We start from the raw sequence: 22,457 nt of genomic DNA, 5'->3' as shown, positions 1-22,457 counted from the left end.
GTGGTATAGTCTATATATGTCAATTAAGTCTAGGTTGTTAATTGTGTTATTGAGTTCTATAGTTTCCTTATTTAACTTTTGTTTGGAAGATCTGTCCAGTGGTGAGAGAGGTGTGTTGAAGTCTCCCATGATTATTGTATGTTGGTCTAGTTTGCTTGATGAATACAGCTGCACCATTATTTGGGGCATATATATTTATGATTGTTATGTCTTGTTGGTGTATGGTTCCCTTGAGCAGTATGAAGTGTCCTTCTATATCCCTTTTGATTAGCTTTGGCTTGAAATCTATTTTATTAGATATGAGTATGGACACTCCTGCTTGTTTCCGCGGTCCATATGAGTGATATGATTTTTCCCAACCTTTCACCTTCAGTCTATGTATATCTTTTCCTATCAAATGCGTCTCCTGTAGACAGCATATTGTTGGGTCTTGTTTTTTGATCCATTCTACTAGCCTGTGTCTCTTAATTGGTGAGTTTAAGCCATTAACATTTAGGGTTATTATTGAGATATGGTTTGTTCTTCTATCCATATTTGTTTATTGATGTTACTAAACCTGATTTGTTATCCTCTTTGACTAATTTCCCCCCTTTACTGTCCTACCTCCCATTGTTGGTTTTCAATGTTATTTTCCATTTCCTCTTCCTGTAATGTTTTGCCAAGGATTTTTTGAAGAGATGGTTTTCTAGCTGCGAATTCTTTTAACTTTTGTTTATTGTGGAAGGTTTTAATTTCATCTTCTAACCTGAAGCTTAATTTCGCCGGATACACGATTCTTGGTTGGAGCCCATTGTCTTTCAGTGTTTGAAATATGTTATTCCAGGATCTTCTAGCTTTCAGAGTCTGTGTTGAGAGATCAGCTGTTATCCTGATTGGTTTACCCCTAAATGTAATCTGCTTTCTTTCTCTTGCAGCTTTTAAAATTCTCTCCTTATTCTGTATGTTGGACATCTTCATTATAATGTGTCTAGGTGTGGATCTCTTATGATTTTGCACATTCGGCGTCCTGTAGGCTTCTAGGATTTGGGATTCTGTCTCAATCTTCAATTCTGGGAAGTTTTCTCGTATTATTTCACTGAATAGACTGTTTATTCCTTTGGAATGGAGCTCTGTGCCTTCCTGTATCCCAATGACTCTTAAATTTGGTCTTTTGATATTGTCCCATAATTCTTGGATGTTCTGCTCATGGTTTCTTAGCAGACTTGCTGAGCTGTCTATGTTCTTTTCCAGTTGAAATACTTTGTCTTCATTGTCTGATGTTCTCTCTTCTAAGTGATCTACTCTGCTGGTAGTATTCTCAATTGAGTTTTTAAGTTGGTTTATTGTTTCCTGCATTTCTAGAATTTCAATTTGTTTGTTTTTTATTACCTCTATCTCCCTGTGAAATTGATCTTTTACTTCCTGGATTTGTTTGTCAATGTGATCTTTCATTGTCTGATTTTGCTGTCTCATGTCTTCCTTGAGACTCCAGATCATCTGAAGCATATATATCCTGAACTCTTTATCTGATATTCCATCTGTTGCAGCTATTACCTCTTCTAAAGTTGAGTTGACCTGCATTGCTTGTGGTCCTTTCTTTCCTTGTCTTTTCATACTGCTCGCGTTTCTTTCTGCTTGGTGCAACTGTTGTGTTTTGAAATTTACCCCCTATTTATTTATGTTGCTCTTGTATACTTGAAAAGTCTCCCTTGCAGGTGCGGGCGGCGGCTGTGCCCCTACTCCAATTGGGGTGACGTGTCTACCACGCTGGCGGCTCTCTGGGCCTGTTCCGGGAGTGGAAGGCGGCTCTGCTCTATCCCTATTCCAATTGGGGTGTCGTGACTACAATGCTGGCAGATGGCTGGGCCTGTTCCGGGCGTGGGCGGTGGGCTTGGCTGGCGGGATTCCACCTAATGGCAGTCCCTAACCTCCCTGCTTGCTAATTAATGGCTTATCTGAGGCGCCACGCCTTCTGTAGCTGCGGGGCAGGCCGCGCGAATCAGTTGGCCTGGATCTCCGGGGTCCTGCTGCTGGCTGTTTTGATGTTGCAAGCTGTTGGAGAGTGGTGGTGTATTCTTCAGCTTTCCCGGATGGTGGCCACTGACTGCCTGGATGGAGTGTCCGCTGTTTTGATGTTGCACTCTGAAGGAGAGTGGTGGTGTATCCTTCAGCTTTCCCGGATGGTGGCCGCTGACTGCCTCGGTGGAGTGTCCGCTGTGGGGGATGGGACTGTACCGCTTCCTTCCCCTTCTGAGATCCCGTGCTCGGCCCAAGGGTCCGTGTGGGCTTGGCTGGTGGGATTCCACCTAATGGCCTTCCCTAACCTCCCTGCTTGCCAATTAATGGCTTCACTGAGGCGCCACGCCTTCTGTAGCCGCAGGGCAGGCCACGCGAATCAGTTGGCCTGGATCTCCGGGCCCTGCTGCAGGCTGCTGGGATCCCTGGCACTCTATCACTTTGATTTTTTCTGCTTGCCCCTCCCCCAGCGCTGGCTAGCCAGGTTTCCTTTTGGCTGCTACTGGGAGGAGGGGTTGGAGGTCAGGTGTCTCTGGTTTCCCCCTAGCCTGTATGGAGGCTCAGCTTGATACTCCCTCTCCCGGCAAGCCTAGGAGAGATTTTATGCGAATTCCCGCTGTCTGGGGGGTGAGCTGAATGACACCGACCTGTTTTGATGTCGCACTCTGAAGGAGAGTGGCGGTGTATCCTTCAGCTTTCCCGGATGGTGGCCGCTGACTGCCTCGGTGGAGTGTCCACTGTGGGGGATGGGACTGTACCGCTTCCTTCCCCTTCTGAGAACCCGTGCTCGGCCCAAGGGTCCGTGTCTGCAGTTTATTTTATCTGATATTAATACAGCAGTTCCAACTTTTTGTTCTTTATTTTTGCATTATTATTTTCCTGACTTTTTTAACTTTCAATCTATCTGTATCTTTAGATTTTAAGCACATCTCTTGTAGACATGATTAAGTCTTGATTTTTTAACCCATTCTGATAATCTCTGCCTTTTAACTAGGTGTTTAATTCATTCTGTCCAATGTACTACTGATATATTTGGACTTAGGCCTCATATTTTATCTTTGTTTCCTGTTTGTACCATCTGACTTTTGCTCTTCTGTTCTTACTTTTCTGCAGTCTTAAATTTTAACCATCAACTTAGAATTAATGTCTTTATTTAAAATGTAAAAACCTTCTAAGTCCATACACTATTACTTTATATTATTTTTTTTGTACCAGGGGCGTACCTAGGGGCACTTAATCACTGAGCCACATCTCCAGCCCCCCCCCCTTTTTTTTTAATTTTTAGAGACTGGGTCTCAGTACAGTTTTTATGGCCTTGCTAAGTTGCTGAAGCTAGCTTTGATACTCCTGCCTCAGCCTGAGTCGCTGGGATTGCAGACATGTGCCACCACACTTGCCCAGTCCATACTAATTTTAACCTCCTATTATATGCCACAGTTCTGAGAAGAATTCCAGTTCCATACCTGATAAATCCCACCATACAATGCTGTCATTTTTCTTTAAACTGTAGGATATTTTTTAAATGAATTAAGAGAAAATGTGATAGTTTGAAACTATGCTCCTGCATAATTTACATAGTTACCATTTCTGGCACTCATATCTTTCTGAGGATCTGATCATCTACTGGTACCACTTTACTTTCATCCAGAGACCTTCATTTAGTGTTTCTTGGAGTACAGGTCTGCTGGTGATGGGTTCTCCCAGCTTTTCTTTATCAGAATTGTCTCCATTTTCTCTTAATACTTTATATATTGATTTCAATATACAAAGTGTATACATATATAAAGTATATACATATATACACACATTATGTGTATTCATGTTTATGAAGTTATTTGTTTTTTTTGGCTTGATATAGAATTCTGGTTTGACAATTTTTCTTTTCAGCTCTTGTTTAAAAAATTAAACTATTCTTAGAATAGTTTTTTATTTAAAGAAAAATTGCATGGATATAAAGACATAGTTCTCCTATGCTCTACACCCAGCTGTCCTTATTATTATACCTTTTGTTAGTATGACACACTTATTAGAATTGATGAACCAGTATATTCTGGATAGATGATGGAGAAATAGTACACCACTGAGGTCATTTAGTTTTTCAAATTTTTCATAGAATTCACCAGCAAAGCCAAAGAAACCTGATGTTTTCTCTTTTAGAAGGTTGTCGGCTTTTTATTTATTTTCCTTAATAGAAACAGACCTATTCAGATTGTCTATTTCTCCCTGTGTGAGTGTGAGTAGTTTAGTTTGTCAAGGAACCCATCTATTTTAGCTGAATTATCAAATTTGTGGACATAAAGTGGTTTGTAGTAACTTTCTATTGTTTTGAATTTTATTGATTTTCTTTTCTTTTTGCTTGCTTTAGGCTTAAATTGCTCTTTTGGCTTTGGCTTTTAAAAGCTAGATTACTGAGTTTAGCTCACTCTTCTTCTCTCATCTGTGTCTTCAGTGCTATACATTCCACTAAGTGCACTAAATGCTTACACAGTTCATTGGATAAATTGTTAATTTTGATAAATTGTAATTTCTTTTGTTGAATTCAAAATATTTAAAAATTTCCCTTGGGACTATTTTTACTCATTTGTTATTTACAAATGTATTATTGAATTCCCAAATATTTGGGGATTTTTCAGTTCTTTTTCTATTGGTGATTTTTAGCTTAATTTCGTTGTGATATAAGAATATATTTTATTTGATTTTCAATCTCTTAAATTTATTGATGACTATTTTATGATACAGGACACAGTGTGCCTTTCTGAATTTTATGTAAACTTGAAAAGAATGTGTACTCTATTCTTTTGGGGGAGAGTATTTCAGAATTCCAATAAGATCAGGTTGATTGACAGCGCCATTCTGGTCAACTATATCCTTATTGATTTTCTGCCTGCTTCATCTATCAAGCCCTGACAGAAGTGTTTGGAAGTTTCCAACTATATAGTAGTGAATTTTGTCAATTTCTCCTTGAGTTATATCAGTTTTGGTGTCACATATTTAGATTTCTGTTGCTAAATTCTTACATATTTAGAATTGCTATGTCTTCTTGGAGTTTGTCCCTCTTTTTGCTGATAATTTTCCATATTCTGAAATGTACTTTATGTAAAATCAATATAGCTATTGCAGATGCCCACTGATTAGTTGGTATAGTGCATCTCTGTCCATCATTTGGCTCTAAATATAACTGGGTCTTCCTAATCAAAGTGGCTTTTTTTACAGACAATATATGGTGGAGTCTTGTTTCTTATTCAGTTTGACACTTTTTTCTTTTAATTGGCATATTTAGAGTAGTCACATTTAAAGTGATTATTGGTAGAGTTGGAGTAGTATTTATTGTATTTATAACTTCTTTCTCTATTTTGCCTTTGTTCTTTACGCATTTTCCCATTTCTCTGGTTAAATGAGCATTTTATATGATTTCATTTATTCCCTCTCTTAGAATATCAACTATCCTCCTTTATCAGATGTTTAGTAGTTGCCCCAGAGTTTGCAATGTACATCATAAGAATATAAGAACATCCTCAAATAATACTCCACCCGTAGGCCAGGTACCCTATGATATTGCTCTCATTAATTTCACTTTTTCCTATACTATAATCACCCAATATATGGTTACTGTTACCGCTCTAAACACATGGTTATCTTTTATATCAGGAATAAGACAAAGAAAGATGGCATTTCACATTTATTTCTTCACCAGTGCTCTCATTTTCTTTATGTAGATCCAGGTTACATCATTTTTCTTCTCCTTGAAGAACTTGTTTGAACATTGGCTCAGAGCAGGTTGCTGGTGATAAATACACTTTGTTTTTGTTTATGTGAGAAACTGTATTTCTGCTTCACTTTTGAAGAATAATTTCACTGTTTTAGTCAGCTTTTGCATCACTGTGACCAAAATACCCAACAAGAAACAATTTAGAGGAGGAAAAATTTATTTTAGCTCACATTTATAGAGGTTCAGTCCATGGTCAGCTGATTCCATAGTGCTGGGCTCAAGCTGAGTCAGAACGTGAGTGCAGAAGGTGGCAGAGGAAAGCAGCTCAGAACATGACAGCCAGGAGAGAGAGAGAGAGAGAGAGAGAGAGAGAGAGAGAGAGAGAGAGAAGCACTTCAGTTCACCAGGGAGAGAGAGAGAGAGAGAGAGAGAGAGAGAGAGAGAGAGAGAGAAACACTTCAGTTCACCAGGGGGGGGGGAGAGAGAGAGAGAGAGAGAGAGAGAGAGAGAGAGAGAAACACTTCAGTTCACCAGGAACAAAAATACAAGCCCCAAGGCATGCCCCTAGTTGACCCATCTCTCTACAGCTCTCTACAGATATCACTGGGTTAATCCATATCAGTGGATTCATCTACTTGAGTAGGCTACAGCTCTTACAATCCAACTTTCCACATGGAGGCCTCTGGGTCCTGAGTCCTCACCCACTCCCTCATGATGTTTTCACCCTCATAAATAATATATATATATATTATTTAACCCTGGCCTGCCTGTCTATTCTACATTCAGAGAAACCTGTTTCCTGAGGGTGTGGGGAGGCTCTGAGGGGCTGGGACAGAGCCCTCCTGGAAGGGGAGATCCTAGCTCTCCGGAGACCCAAGCTCAGGAACCAACACTGTCTGGCTCTTTGATCTTGGGCAAGACACTTAACATTTCTCTCATCCTTAAAATATGGCAACAGTAATAATCACAGTGACTGACATGGCTGGCTTCCTGGCAAGGGCTGGAGATGAGAAGAGAGAAAACCAATCATCCAGGATAATACCAAGTGCACCTCAAACACAGAAATGGAACTTATTATTAGTTTTAATTGTGTGTATTCTTTAGGAGTGTGTGTATGTGTGTGTGTGTGTGTGTGTGTGTGTGTGTGTGTGTGTGAGAGAGAGAGAGAGAGACAGAGAGAGAGAGAGAGACAGAGAGAGAGAGAGTGTGTGTGTGTTAAGAGTCATTATGTGTGGTACTGGAGATCAAATCCAACCCAGGGTCTTTTGCATGGTAGGCGTGCACTGTACCACTGAGCTACAACAGTCCCAGCTCTTTTTTATTTTCAGACATGGTCTCACTAAATTGACCAGGCTGGCCTCCAACTTGTGGTCCTCTTTTCTTAGCCTCCCACACAGCCTCCCAAGACTTTACAGGAATTCAGTGTCATAACTGGCTTAGGATTTGCTATATGTAAGATCTTGCTATCTGCCAATAGATAATTTTTCTCCTTTTTTTTCCTAACCAGATATTTAATTTTTTTTCTTGCCTAATTTCTTTGGCTATAACTTTTAATAAATATAATGTTAGGTTTTTCATAAATGCCTTCATCATGTTGAAGAAGTTTCCTTTTGTCTTTGTTTTTTTTTTTTTTTTTTGTGTGTGTGTGTGTGTGTATTTGAAGTATGGAAAGGTATCAGATTTTTTCAAATGTTTTTCTGCATCAAATGATTATGTTGAGTTTTTCCTTCACTATTAATGTATAGTGTACTAGATAATTGGCATTATTCCAAGTTAGTGTTTAATAATAATTAAGACCAGGGTCAAGACTTTAAGATACTATATTCAAGAAACTGGGGGAAAAATCACTCCATAAACTCACTACATGGTATGTCATAAGAATGCACCTTATAATATAAAATCTTTCTACACATAGTAGTTAGCTGCAAGAAACCATTCTTAGTTTAGGAAAATAGTGTTCCAAATTTCAGGGTAAACTACTAGCAACCTTCAACTCTTCTGTGTGGCAATATCCGATTTTTGTTTCCAAACTCTTCCACCCTAGCCTAAATTATGGAGTCTGGAGTGCTTTTCTCCAACTGTGTGATTACCAATATTGTCAATTTTTGCAATGATCTGATGAGATGTAGTCTGACGTGTATCTTGCATTCATTTCCTGAGCATGTGCTCAATAAGGTGAGATCCTGCGTGATGTTGGGGTCAGTCTTTGTCATCTCCCCAAATAATGAGTCAGACTATCACCTATATGACAATTTTTGGGGAGGAGGTTGTGTGCTAGGGGTTTAACCTAGGGATGCTTTACCGTTGAGTTTCATCCCCAGTTCTTTTTACTTTTTATTAGAGTCAGGGTCTCATTAAGTTGCAGAGGACCTAAGTTACTGAGGTTGGCTTTGAACTTGTGATTCTCCTTTCTCAGCCTCCAGAGTCACTGGATTTATAGGCATGCCCCACCATGGCCAGCTACACTCCAGTCTTTTTTGTACCAGGGTAATTTTGGTACAGGAGACTGAACCCAGGGGTGGTTATCACTGAGGTACTTCTAAAGCCCTTTTTATTTTTTATTATGAGAGTTGCTGAGGCTGACTTTGAAATTTCCATCCTTCTGTCTCAGTCTCTCAGTCACTGGGATTACAGTTTGTGCCAGCATGTCCCAGGTGATAAGATTATGTTTTAAATGCTAAATTTTAAAGCTTTTGATATTTTCATTTTTCATAATTATTATTGTCCTTTAATCATTTTATAGGCCCATCTTTGTCTCTTTTAATAGATTTTTACTTTTAAAAGTAAAAATAATATAAGTATAGCTATTTCTACCCTTAAATTTCTGTTTGCCTGAAATAGCTTCCTTCATCCCTCAATTCACAAGTTTTTACCTCACAGTCAAAAACACATGAACTGTAGCAGCATAACAGTACATTTTGTTTTATTATTCATTCTGCCAGTCTTAATCTTTTAATTGGGTAGTTTAATTTGCATTCAACTTTTGTATAGTTAAGAACATTTTGCTATTAAATCATTATTTTTTTCCTGGTTGCTTTCATTTTATTTCATTTGTTCCTTACTTTCTTATTTATCCTTGATTTGGTGATTTCTGTATGGATAAGGTGATTCTTTTTCTCTTTTGTATATCTGCTGTCCTAGTGAGTTTTGTAGTTTTACATGTTTTAATGACAAAGCCTTTACATCTGGAAATAGGACTCTGATAAGAATTTATTTATTTATTATAATTAGGTATATATGACAGCAGAATGAATTTTGATTCATTGTACACAATTTCAGCACAACTTTTCATTTATCTTGTTGTACACAATGTAGCATTGTACCATATGTGTAATCATACATGTACCTAGGGTAATGATGTCCATCTCATTTCACTGTCTTTCTTGCTCCCATGTCCCCTCCCCACCACTTCCTCCCTTTTGCCCAAAGTTCTTCCATTTTCCCCATGCCCACCCCCTCTCCCATTATGGATCAGCATTCACATATCAGAAATAATAGTTGGCCTTTGGTATTTTGGGTTTGGCTGACTTCGCTTAGCAAGATATTCTTTAACTCCATCCATTTACCTGCAAATGCCATAATTTTATTCTCTTTTAATGCTGAGTAATCAATATTCCATTGTGTATATATGCCACAGTTTCTTTATCTATTCATCTATTAAAGGGCATCTAGATTGCTTCCACAATTTAGCTATTGTGAGTTGAGCTGCTATAAATAAACATTGATGTGGCTGTGTCACTAAAGTATGCTGATTTTAAGTCCTTTGGGTATAGACCAAGGAGTGGAATAGCTGGGTCAAATGGTGGTTTCATTCCAATTTTTCAAAGGAATCTCCACATTGTGGTAAGCATTTCTTTTAAGGCTGGTCTGGTGGCAAGTTTTCTCAATTTTTGCTTATCTTGGAAAAGATTTATCTTTTAATTCTAAATGTTAGTATGCCTGCCTGCCTGCCTTCTTCCCTTCCTTATGTTTTGACTTTAAATACCTTATCCCAGTCTTTCCTTATCTTTACAGTTTCTTCTGAGAAATCACCTTTTCATTTATATATGTCCTGATGCTTTTCTCTTTCTGCTTTTAAAATTCTCTCTTAGACTTCTAACACTTTGACTATATTATGCCTCAAAGAAGACTTTTATTTTGGAAAATCTGTTTGGGTTTTTTTGGACTCCATGGGCTTAGATTTTCACATTTTTCTTAAAATTTTGATGATTTCAGTTATTATTATGTTAATTAGGCTTTCTATAACTATTTCTTCTCCTCTTCATCTGGAACATAATAATGCAAGTATTTGCTTAGTATTATCCCATAAGTGTCATAGTCTTTCCTTATTCCTTTTTACTTATTTTTTTAACTTGTTCATCTGAGTAAAAAAAAGATATTTCAAAAGATATTTGAAGACATTTCAAAGAAGTGTCTTGAAGCTGAGAATTTTTTGTTGTTATTCTGCTTGATCTAGTCTATTGTTGAGGCATTCGACTACATTTTTGAATGCAATTTGTTGACTGCTTTAGTTCTAAGATTTCTGTTTGATTCTGATCTCTGCTGAATTTTCTTACTAAAAGCATGAGCTGATTTTCTAGTTTTGTCAAGATGTCTAGTTTGTGTTGATTCTCATTGAGTTTCCTTTAAATCACCATTTCAAATTATTTTTCAGGTAATTTATTAATTTCCCTTTCCCTGAGATCTGTCATTAGAATTATTTTGTCCTTTAGAAGCATAACATTGTGTTGGTTTTTCATATTTTTTGTCACTTTAATTCTATGTGGGCACAGCAGTTTGGTCTCTATGTAGTGTTTCCAGCTAGAATCAGGCTAGTGATGCTTGTGGATGTCTGGGTGGTTTACAGAATTGCTTTGTGATCTGGGATTCAGCTTTCTTATGAAGGGCAGGTTTTCTGGTGGCTCTGGACACAGTATCTGCAGCCGTAGGTGAAAGGTACTTGTAGTTTCTGTAGGTCATGTAGGAATGGGGCAACTCTGGTAGGCCTAGGCATGTGCCATGTGGCTGGTGTGACAACAGAAGCAAGAAATTGTCAATTACTAATAAACCCATGGGTGAGGGGCTGTTCTGGAAGGCCCAGGTGGGTTTGGCACCGTGTGTATGGTAGTAGGGGATGGGGTACCCACTGATGTCTGAGGACTGCATGGAGCCAGATCACTCTCATGGCCCTGGGTAGCATGAAACAGTGCCCCCAACAGTGGGGATGGTGTATTTGTCTTTGTCAGAGGACAGTGTAGGGACCCAACCTCACCGGTGTGCTCAGAAGGAGCCTGTCAGTGTCAGAGGACTGTGTTGATTGCCTTTGTTTGTGCTGATTGCCTTTGTTTATGCCACTCACAGGTATCTTGGTTATTACTTCAGTTGTGAGTAGGTAATTCAGGCTGTTTTCTAGTTTTTCAGGGCCTCTGTGGGCTGTGATACTCAAAGAAAGCCCCCTCAGTACATTTCAGGTCCATGTATAGGGGGGCAGGTTGGCCTGCTTCTTGGGACCATGGGTTGGTAGAATTCCAAAATGGTTCATGTAGCAGGAGCTTAGTGGGAGAGGATACAGCATAGGTTGACCCCTTTCTCTTGGGTAATGTAGCAGCTTGAATTCCTTGGAAGCACCCCAACTTGAACGCAGGAGCTGTGAGGACTTTAGGTCTCTCCAGCGGCAAATATGTCAGTTGCTCATTAAGTTAGTGAAGGCTGCTGGGGACCTCCTGATTACGGATTCCCATATTAAATCTCTTGTATTTGGGGGTTTATCTCAACTAGGCAGTTAAGATGGTAGATGTTCTGGGTTTATTCCCTTCTTTACAAGGCTATCCTGGGTCTCTGTTCTCCATAGCATTTCTGTCACATTTCTAGTGTACTCTGGCACTCTCCTTCAAATGCTTCAGTGGAATATGTGTTATTTTTATTTGTGTTTTTTTTTCTTCTGCTTTGGAGGGAAGTGCACCAGACATCTCTAATCAGCAGTCTTGCTGATGTCACCCCTCCATATGGTTGCTCTTTTTAGTTTTGAGGAAAAGCACACCAAACCAGATTCTGGGGCTACCTTCTTTTTGTAGGGTTTCCTTCTGGATAATTTGTCCTTACATTCTCAAAGATCTTAGGCTTCCAAAGAACTTGTGCATCTTGAGAATATCTTTAGAGCAGTTTCAACCTTCAGCTTGCAGATAGGAAACACAAAATGGCTATTAATCATTCTCATGGGGAAAACAGCTTATAACTAGAGAATTCCAAGGCCTATTTAGTCTCTATTCATGGGAACCAAAGACTGAAAAAAATATGATTGTCATTTTTCCTTGTTCAGACATAAGACAGATAGATAGATAGATAGATAGATAGATAGATAGATAGATAAATGGAGTTCTTACATCATGTAACATTATGTTGCTAACATGAATTAAAGCCTTACAAAATTTTACAAATAGAACTAAAAAATTAAGTTTTTGTCATTGTAGATAAAATAGCATGGTCAGAGGTTTTCTGAGTATGAAATAATACATAGACTTGAAATTTTTATAGAAACAATTGACAGAAATTTTAAGCATGACTTAGGAGGGACAAAATGAAGACAGTTATTTTTCAAAAAGGGTTTGTGAATGAAAATGCAGAGAACAGAGTTAGGGATAATTGGAGCTATTTTTCTGAGTGACTGAAAGAATATTTGTGCTATTAACTGCACTAAGAAAAATGTTGTACACACTGGGCCTATTCAGAAAGTGGAGTCTGGCCTTTGGGCTGTCAATCCTGTATGTTTCTACCACTCTAAATTTGGCATGCAGATGGTACCCATCATTACAATTGTTGTTTAACATTTATTGAATATTGACAGTGTGCTAAGCCTGGTGTGGAATATTGGAAAGGCATTCATTTCTGCACATTCCCCCTCCCACCTCCATCTGGTTCCTTCATTTTAGTATTGTCATGTTTCTTGGCACTTTGAAGTTGGTCATTGGCTTGTTATTCACTTAATAATTACCAACGACATGACACATGATGAAAAGATTTGAAGCATTTTAAAAGCGCATTCATTTATCAAGCCACCATTTGTGGGAGATCGGTGCATGACATTAGTTTAAACTTTGATCGAATAAGGGTTGTAATGTTTTTAGTATGCATGGAATTTTATTAAGAGTTTTACCTTTTTTAGGTTACCTTGATCTTAACAAAAATGGAAAATATTGTTTTAGTTCAAAATCTTTAAAATCACAGGGAAGTGCACAGGATTATATAAGATTCTAATTTATAATGCAAATATAAATTTATAATATAAATATAATTAAAATTATAATCTATAATTGTACAATTTATAAAATTATCATCAGTGCTCCCCACATATGCATAATATGGATTTTTAAAGTAAAATTAAAGATTATGGAAAAATCAGAATCCTTTCTATTTTTACCACAGCACAATTTACCTCTTCCCTACTCTTCCAGAAGTAAACATCATCATAACTTGGCAAATTTTCATCCTTTTAGCCAGATATACATGTTTCTTTTTAGAATATATAATATAGTTTACTCTGTTTTAAATTTTAATTATTTTGCTCTATGCATTTCCTTTTAAAAAAGGAAATTTCTATGTTCAACATTATATTTACGGTATCTATAATTAAGCTTAACTATTGTTTAGCACTCTATCTCTAATTTTAGAAATAAATTATATTTTTTTCATACAGTCTTTTAAATAGACATTTTGCTTCCAATCTTTGCTATTACTTTTTAAAAATTTTATTCTTTGCTTTTATTAGTGCATTGTAGTTGTGCATAATAGTTGGGTTCATTTTGATATGATCATACATGCATGAAATTGACTTTACTCCATTTCTGTCCCCTATGCTTCTTCTCCTTTCTCTCCCCTTCTCCCTCCCCTTATTTGCCTTCCTCTATTCTACTGATCTACCTTCCACTCACTTATTTATTTTCAATGAGGCTTCATAGATATACATATAGCTGGAATTCATTGTGGTGTATTTATGCATGCACATAGAGTTATTTTGTAAAGTACACGGAAGAAAGGATATTATAAAGATAAAAGTATAAATTGATACAATCAAATTATTTGCTATCATTTAGACAGAATATTTCAGAAGCAAAATAGAGGAAAATGTTTGGCTTACTTTATAAGTCTAGTATAACTTGATATTAAAAAGAAATAAGGACAATGTAAGAAGATTATAGAATAACTTTGCTTTGTCTACATAAATGTAACTATATTGAATAAGTTAAGCAAACATGATCTAGCAGTGTATGTGAATGAGTGTGTAATGTATTATCAACAAATGAGCTATCATTATGCATTTATTAAAATAGCTAAAAGTAAAATGACTGATAATACCAAGTACCTGTGAGAGTGTAGAGCAACTAGAATATGTATATGTTATTAATGGAATACAAATTGATAGACATTTAAGAAATCTGTTTGGTTATTTGCAATTTTGTTGATAATTTGATATAAGTGGATAAATGAAGTATGTATTTATTTAAAAAAAAACTTGGGTGGCAAAGTTTATTGCAGCTTTATTTATAATGGCTAAAATCTCGAAACAACTCAAATGCCAAAAAACTGTTGACTAGATAAACTATGGAATACATGCATTGGAATGCTGTTTAGCAGTAACACAAGTAATTACTAATTCATGCAGTTTCATGGACGAACTGCACATTCATCATGCTAAGTAAAATAAGACTGATTCAAAAGGCTACAAATTGTATTATTCCATTCATGTGATGTCCTGGAAAAGTTACAACTATAAGAAAACAGTTTAGCCAAAGGACTAAATGTGAAGGAAGTAGATTGACTACAAAAGAGCATGTGGTAATTTGTGGGGTGATATGAATATTCATTCTCTGTTTTCTCTCATATGCGGAAGCTAACCCAAAATAAAAGTAGAAGAATAAAAAAGAATAGAATTCAGTGGAGTAGACAAAGGGGAATGAGAGAAGGGAGGGGAGATGGGAAAAGAAAGAGTGGAATGAATCTGACATAACATTCCCATATACATAAGTGAAAAATACCACGGTGAATCTCACTATGTGTACATCCACAAGAAATTAATTTTAAAAAAATCACTATGGGTAAGTGGCAGAAAGATCAGAAGAAGGAAGGGAACAGGGGTGGGAGGAGGGATGGGGAAGGAGAGACACTGGGGACTGAATTAGAACAAGATATATTCCATGCTTTCATAATTATGCCAAAATGGATTCATGTATAACTAAAAAAATAAATTTTAAAATTTTATTCTCTTAATTTTGACAGTTCTTGTATGGCTGTGTGCATGTCTTAAAAATTATAGAACTGAACTCAGAAAAAAAATAATTCTATTATATTTGAATTATAACCAATAAACCTGACTTTGTCAGTAGGTTTTACACACTAATGGGAGTTTTATTCCTATATGCTTGATATCAATAATGTTATTTTAGATGAAATGCTTTCCAAAATCCAGTCTTGTACTCTTGCTAAAGCATAAAGTTTTGTTTAATTTTATTGTCTTGGATAAATCCCAATAACTTGCAGAACTTTTACATAAATTCTAATTTGTAAAAATATGTTTGGATTTTTATTTGTGCACAATTATCTCAACAGTAGCTCATAAAATTTTTGCTCATTCTTAAAAAATAATTTTAAGAACGCAGAAAATAAAGTTCACAGATATTGTCATTCACTGAAGTCTATAGGGCTTAAACATGGCAGAACTGTAACACCTATACTGATTTTTTTTAAATATAACTCCAGTGTTTTCTAATTAATTTTAAAATAATTTGTTTTAATTATTTCGTTTAACATATTTGTATTGAAAGTGTTATGTTTGCAAGGTTGCAGTGGATACCTCTTTTCTGGGCCAGCCTAACACTTTTTTATTTTTAAATAATACATTCTCGATTTCCCTTGCCCTAATATCACACTCCATCTATGAATTTAGGTGGGGTTAATACATGCATATCTTATCAGGGTGCCACATACTCTGTTTATAGTAAATGGATTAGGGATCATTAAATGGCACCATTATTAACATTCAATCCTAGAAATTTTACTGGATTAATTTGATAAGAGGAGCAATCTGTCTGTCAGGCCTGCAGAGCTATAGAATATAAACTCAGTGTTGCCAGAGGCTGATGTGTAGTGAAACTTTCCTAGGGTAGAGAACCAGCACAGAAGACAACAGAGCTGTGATGAACTTCTGTTGGCATCATTCATTCAATATTCCCTGAAGCCATAGAGATCCCTGGAATTAACACTTACGTGAAATAATGAACTTCCTTTTCTTTTTGGAATGGGCTTGAATATGAAATCATCTCCTGATTTACTGAGTCACAAAATGAGACATTAGCTCACATGTAATTTATGCCCTCAAGAACTCAGGGACTTGGAAAAATAATGCACATAAATTTATTATAGTAATAACGTTGCTATGTTACTTTAATTGATTACCTCACTTAACTGATTATCTCACATTCCAGAACATTAGTAAGAATAAATTGAGTTAAGTAAATAGGAACCATTTTCTCATGCAAGCCAAAAAGTTAGTAGTATTTTAAATTTAAATAGAGGGAAATTTTAAAGACGATAGTCATCCAGTAAAGAGATATAATCCAAATAAACTAAATTCAGATTTCATCTTTTACTGTTGGCAGCTTTTTGGACATATTTTATTTCAAAGACCTAGATTTCTTAATATAAGTCTTGAAGGTCAGATGAAGACTAGGTCATTCCAAACATTTAAAGATAAATGCTTTTTCTATTTGTTGGAAAAAATCACAAGGCAATAAACTCCAGATCTACTATCAGGAGAGAAGAATGAGACAAGGACCCTTCCCAACTTACCTAGCCAAAGACCTCTCATTCATTGATCACTGCTTTCTGCCATTTGTTTGTCATATATTAAATAAAAGCTGAAGAAATAAATATCAGAATCTACAACATGAAAAGTGTTGTTAAATAACATTTTTAGAAACTCAATAAGTTGGAAATCAATCAAAAATGAAAAAAAAACACTTTAACTCAAATGATGATTTATATTAAAACCTTGAATTTAAAAAGTTAATTTTTTAGACATAACCTGTGTGAGAAGTATAAAGAAGTTTACTAAATGGTAATAAGGCTAAACCATGAAAACTTAGATAAGTACTTATCACTCTCTGTAATGCAAGTACAGCATATAAGCTGGTCCGTTTTATTCAGCTTTTTCATCTGTGACCAAAACACCTGATAAGAACAACTTAGAGGAGGAAAAGTTTATTTGGGACTCAGGTTTTCAGAGATCTCAGTCCATTGGTAGCTGACCATTGCTCTGGACCCAAGACGAGGCAGTACATCATGGGGGAAGACACCCAGCAGAGAAATGCTGCTCAACACAAGGCAAGGTCAGGAAAGAGAGGTAGAGGGGTGGGGGAGGGAGGGGGGGAGAGAAAACTGGAGAGAGGGGAAGCTTGCACATGGGGAAGATGCATCATTCTAGGGCACACCCCCAGTGACTCACCTCCTCCAGCCACACCCCACTTGCCTTCAGTTATCACCCAGTCAGTCCATTCAAACTAGGATAAACTGATTAGATTACAGCTCCCCCAATCCAATCATTTCACCTCCAAGCACTCCTGTATTAACACAGGAGCTTTGGGGGGAACACTTTATATATAAACCTTAACACTGCCTAAATGTCAAGTATATCTTCAATGCACATTTTGTTTTAAAGAGATGCATGAAATCTAGAGAACAATTCAGAGAAAATTGACATCTTTATTATATTGAGTTCTATACCCCATAAACATTCTATGCCTCTTCCTTTATATAGGTCCTCTATTTCTTCCAATCTCATTTTGTAATTTGTAGGATGCAAATCCTCTGTTATATTAGACTTTTGCTTAATAATGTTTCCTTTTATTTTTTTAAGCTATTGTCAATTGTGTCTCAAATTTTATTTCTAGTACATAAAAAGTGTGGTTGATTTTTGTAATTTATTTGTAAACCCTGAAATTTTGTTGAACTCACTTAACAGTTTTATGATTTTTAAAAATACAATACTAATCATGAGAGGTTGGGAAGGTTGGAGGGGTAGCATAGATAAAGAAAAGCAGATTTGATCAGTTTTTCTGGTATACAGGTGTTAAAATATGACACTGAATCCCATTAAAGCATACAATTAATGCATAAACAGTTTTTAAATGTGATATGTGTGTGTGTACAATGAAAACTACATAGCCTTTAAAAAGAAGGAAATTCTGTCTTTGTGAAAATAGAATCCTTAAGATTTTTCATATAGACAATTATGTCATATATGCAAATGAGGATAATTTTATTTTTACTTTCCAATTGATAATGCCTTGCATTTCTTTCCCTACTTTTACTGCAAGGACTAGAACTTCTAGGTGAACAGAGTAGTGAAAACAATACTTGAAGGGAAAGTATACAATCTCTCAGCTTTAGATAGGGTATTAGCTGGGATACTAAGTATAATTGTAGGTATGCTTTAATTAACGAACCAGCCCAATTTGTTTACATGTATGAAGAGTTTTAGTCATGAATTATTGTTGGATTTTATCAAATTCTCCTTCTGTTTCAATTTATGTAATCACTTGATATTCATATTTAGCTTGCTTATGTGATTAAATTGATTGATTTTAAATGTCAAACTTGCCTTCCATCATAGAAAAGATTCCACTTGTAATGATTTTTAATTCGTTTTATTTCTCTCTAGATTCAGCTTTCTAAAATGTTGTTATTTATTTATTTATTTTTGCATCTAACATCATGAGAGATGGTCTGTAGGGATTTACAGACTTTTATTAATGGCTTAGGTGTAGAACAGAGCCTGAGAGAAGGTGTAAGGGAAGAAGTTTGAATGCATACTTGTTTAGGATGAGTTTCTGATAATCATATATCATAATAGAATGAATGCTTGTATTCCTAACCCCCTAATTCACAGTATGATAGCGTTAGCAAGGAGGAGGACCTTTGGGATTTATTTAGATTTAGATGAGGCCTTGAGAGTAGACCCTCCTGATGCAATTAGGGTCCTTGTAAGAATAGGAAGGTATTAGCACTCTCTCTTTCTCTCTACCACCTGAAGATACAGCCAGATGGCAGTGTCTAAAAGCCAAAACCCAACAATGTGGCATCTTGATCTCAGATTCTCCAGTCTCCCAAATTGTGAGAAATAAACACCTATTGTTTAAACCAGTTATTGATGATATTTTATTATAGCAGTGTAAGCTTACTAAGACATTTTGTTTAACAGGACAAGTCCAAAACACTGGTTATTTTTTTCTTTTTTTAAATTTTATTTTTATAAGAGCTTTATAGTTATGCATAGCAATTGGGTTTATCCCAATAAATTCATACATGCATAGAATTGGATTTCAGTTCATGATCACCCCTTTCCCATTCCCCTTGTCCCTCCCTGTTCTCCTTCCTCTACTGTACTAGACTTCCTCTCACTCACCTATTTTTTTATATTTGATTGGTTCTTCTTATTTATACATAAAGATAAGTTCCCTGTGGTATAGTTATATATTCACATAACATGATTTTCTAAGAATTAATTCTGCATTGCCTCCCCTTTACTATCCCTCCACTCTGACTCTAGATCTCCTTGTATACTACTGATCTTCCCTTTCTAGGGGAGGTGGCAGGAGTATCTTCAGGGCAGCTTGGGGCTGGCTGGATAAACCGAGATCAGTCTGGGAGGCCAGAAGCCCATCTTCTGGCATCACCCTCCACAGCCTTGTTAGCCAGATATCCTTTTGGAATCCTTGAATCTGTCTTAGGACAGGACATCTGCTGATGAGGGTTTGTTTGTCCTGATTCTGTGTTGCCCCCTGTGAATGGCCTACTGTGCCTGAATGTCAGCTTCCAAACACTGGGGGTCACTGGGCTGTGGGGACTTCCTGGCTGCTGGGCCAGTGACCTGGTTGTAGAGCAGAGGATATATCACTATCCTGGGATGCTCAGGCCTTCTTTCTGCACATGAAGCCTGGGTTGGACAACCAGGAGGGGATCCTACAACCACCTCTATCCCCTACCTCCCACAGAGGGAGCTGCCAGGCCTCCCACAGTCTTCCTTGTTGGGATTCAGGAGTGGGCCACCTGTTAAGTTTTGAGGCTGTGGAGGTAGGCAGCAGGTGTCTTCCATAGTTAGGGACTCTGTTCCATGCTTTCCTAAGGAGGGCCTGATTCAGCTGCATGTCCTCTGTGGGTTCCTGGGCCCTCTTTGGGGGTGGATGTTATGCAACAGTTTCCCAAGTGGAGAAGAGCCAAGATGAGGTTTTGCATTTCTGCTAAAGAGGAGAAGCTGATTGCTTCTCCTGGACAGTTGCAGGTGACAGGTCATTGAGTAATATGTATCCCCCTTCATATTTGGGGATAGGCCCTTTGTCCCTAAGGTAATGCTAAGGTGGGTGAAGCTATTCTAGTGCAGCAGACACGGTCAGGATAACCAATATATCTTATGTTGGACACTATTGGTTGGAGGAGCCATAATTCCAACCTTGGAATGTTCCTGCTTTGGTTTCTGAAACAGTTGTCAAGGCCACTTGGCACACATTGACTCTTATCCTGGATCCTGCAGAAGTTGCTAAGTGTAACATGGAGTCACTTTGAGTAACCCATGGTAGCCTGAATCTTGGCTAGTCACCACCTGTGGCAAGTGACAGAACTGCCACCTACACAGAGGAGACAAGTCAAGTCTGGTGTTTCTTTGGCCCTGTACCATGTTGATTTCACACTCTGAGCACAGCCAGGCTGATGGTGTCTGAAGAAGACAGCCAATGAAAGATAGAAAACCAACATTGTGTCTGTCTTTGGACACTGTGTCAATGAGACTCTGGCTGTTTGTTTATGTGATACAGTTCTCGTGTGATTAATTTCTTTTCTCCTTTCTTTGTGAGGCACCTCAGAACTTGGGCAAAACTGCTGGGCCTTATTAGGACCCCAGAAAAATGTTTTGACTGGAAGCCGAGGTTCCCTGATGAGTGATTTCTCTCTCCCATCTCTCTGGGTTGCTGTAGGTCCTTCTCACTCCCCCTACCATGGATATGCATCTCTTTGACTACACAGAGCCAGGAAACTTCTCTGACATTAACTGACCATGCAACAGCAGCAACTGTATCCTGATTGATACAGTGCACTGCCCAACCATGCCCCACAAAAGCATCCTACTCTACACACTTTCCTTCATTTACATTTTCATCTTCGTGATCGGCATGATTGCCAACTCTGTGGTAGTCTGGGTGAACATCCAGGCCAAGACCACAGGCTATGACACCCACTGCTACATCTTGAACCTTGCCATCATGGACCTGTGGGTGGTCATCACCATCCCTGTCTGGGTGGTCAGCCTGGTGCAGGACAACCAGTGGCAAATGGGCGAGCTTACCTGCAAGGTCACGCACCTCACCTTCTCTGTCAACCTCGTTGGCAGCATCTTCTTCCTCACATGCATGAGCATCGACCGCTACCTCTTCATCACCTACTTCACCAGCACCTCCAGCCACAGGAAGAAGATGGTGTGCCACATCGTGTGCGTTCTGGTGTGGCTGCTGGCTTTGTGCTTGTCTCTGCCCAACACCTACTACCTGAAGACCGTGGTGTCTGCTTCCAACAACGAGACCTACTGCTGGTCGTTCTACCCTGAGCACAGCATCAAGGAGTGGCTGATCGTCATGGAGCTTGTCTCTGTTGTCTTGGGCTTCATTGTCCCCTTCTCCATCATCACTGTCTTCTACTTCCTACTCTCCAGGGCCAACTCAGCCTCTGGTGATCAGGAGAATCAGAGTATCCGGAAGATCATATTTTCCTATGTGGTGGTCTTCCTTGTGTGCTGGCTCCCCTATCACATGGCAGTGCTGCTGGACATCTTCTCCATCCTGCACAACCTCCCCTTCACCTGCCAGCTGGAGAACATGCTCTTCACAGCACTACATGTCACACAGAGCCTGTCCCTGGTGCACTGCTGCATCAATCCTGTGCTCTACAGCTTCATCAACCACAAGTACAGGTACAAGCTGATGAAGGCCTTCACCTTTCAGTATTCTGCCCAAATAGGCCTCACCCAGCTCACCAACACCACCAGAGTGTCAGAGACAGAGTACTTAGTGCTGGAGCAAAACTCCAAATGACCTGCTGTGCAGAGGCCACGTCATGGAGCTTGTGAACATGGCTTATGGTCTTCATAAGAGAGCATGGGAGCTTTGGGTCTTGATGCCCAAGTGACATGAAGAGGAGAAGGCGTGACATTGTGCATCTTACTATCTATCCAGTGCTGTCTGTCAAAGTCAGCTTCAGGAAACACTTGACTGGACATCTATACAACAGAACCTTCTGCTCTTCCTGAAATTTTTATATGTTGAATTGTATTTAAGTCTTCATTTTCTCACTATTGGCATACTGCATAAAAAGTATTGGAAAGTTAAATGTATTTTAAATATTGCATGGGAGGTATAATCCTACTCAGATTGCTGTAGTTTTAAGATTAGTTTGACTTTAGTTTTACTAAGGGTGTCATTTTTAACTAATTTAAAGTTATGTATTTATATACATGTATATGCATATATATAAATGTACACCATTCTTCACTGAAATGTGTTCTTTATAAAAGTTTTATATCTTTGTGGTGGGTTGTATTTGCACAGGATGTGGAACAAAAATGGCTTCATAATGCTGTTTGGGATGTTAATAGTTTTGCAGAGTTACATTTAAAACAAAAGAAGACTATTACAGGCTACAAACCTGTGCATACAATGAACAGAGTTCTCTTAGTCTG

General features: G+C 37.9%; 1 pseudogene; it reads left to right on the top strand.

Annotated features, from left to right (window-relative positions):
• Positions 1-20,724: 20,724 nt before the first annotated feature.
• LOC144255743 (atypical chemokine receptor 3-like) lies at positions 20,725-21,813 on the top strand (annotated as a pseudogene).
• Positions 21,814-22,457: the final 644 nt, after the last annotated feature.

The sequence above is a fragment of the Urocitellus parryii genome, chromosome 7, assembly GCF_045843805.1.
Source record: "Urocitellus parryii isolate mUroPar1 chromosome 7, mUroPar1.hap1, whole genome shotgun sequence".
Classification (NCBI taxonomy): Eukaryota; Metazoa; Chordata; class Mammalia; order Rodentia; family Sciuridae; genus Urocitellus; species Urocitellus parryii.
This window is presented reverse-complemented; position numbering and strand designations above follow the sequence as displayed.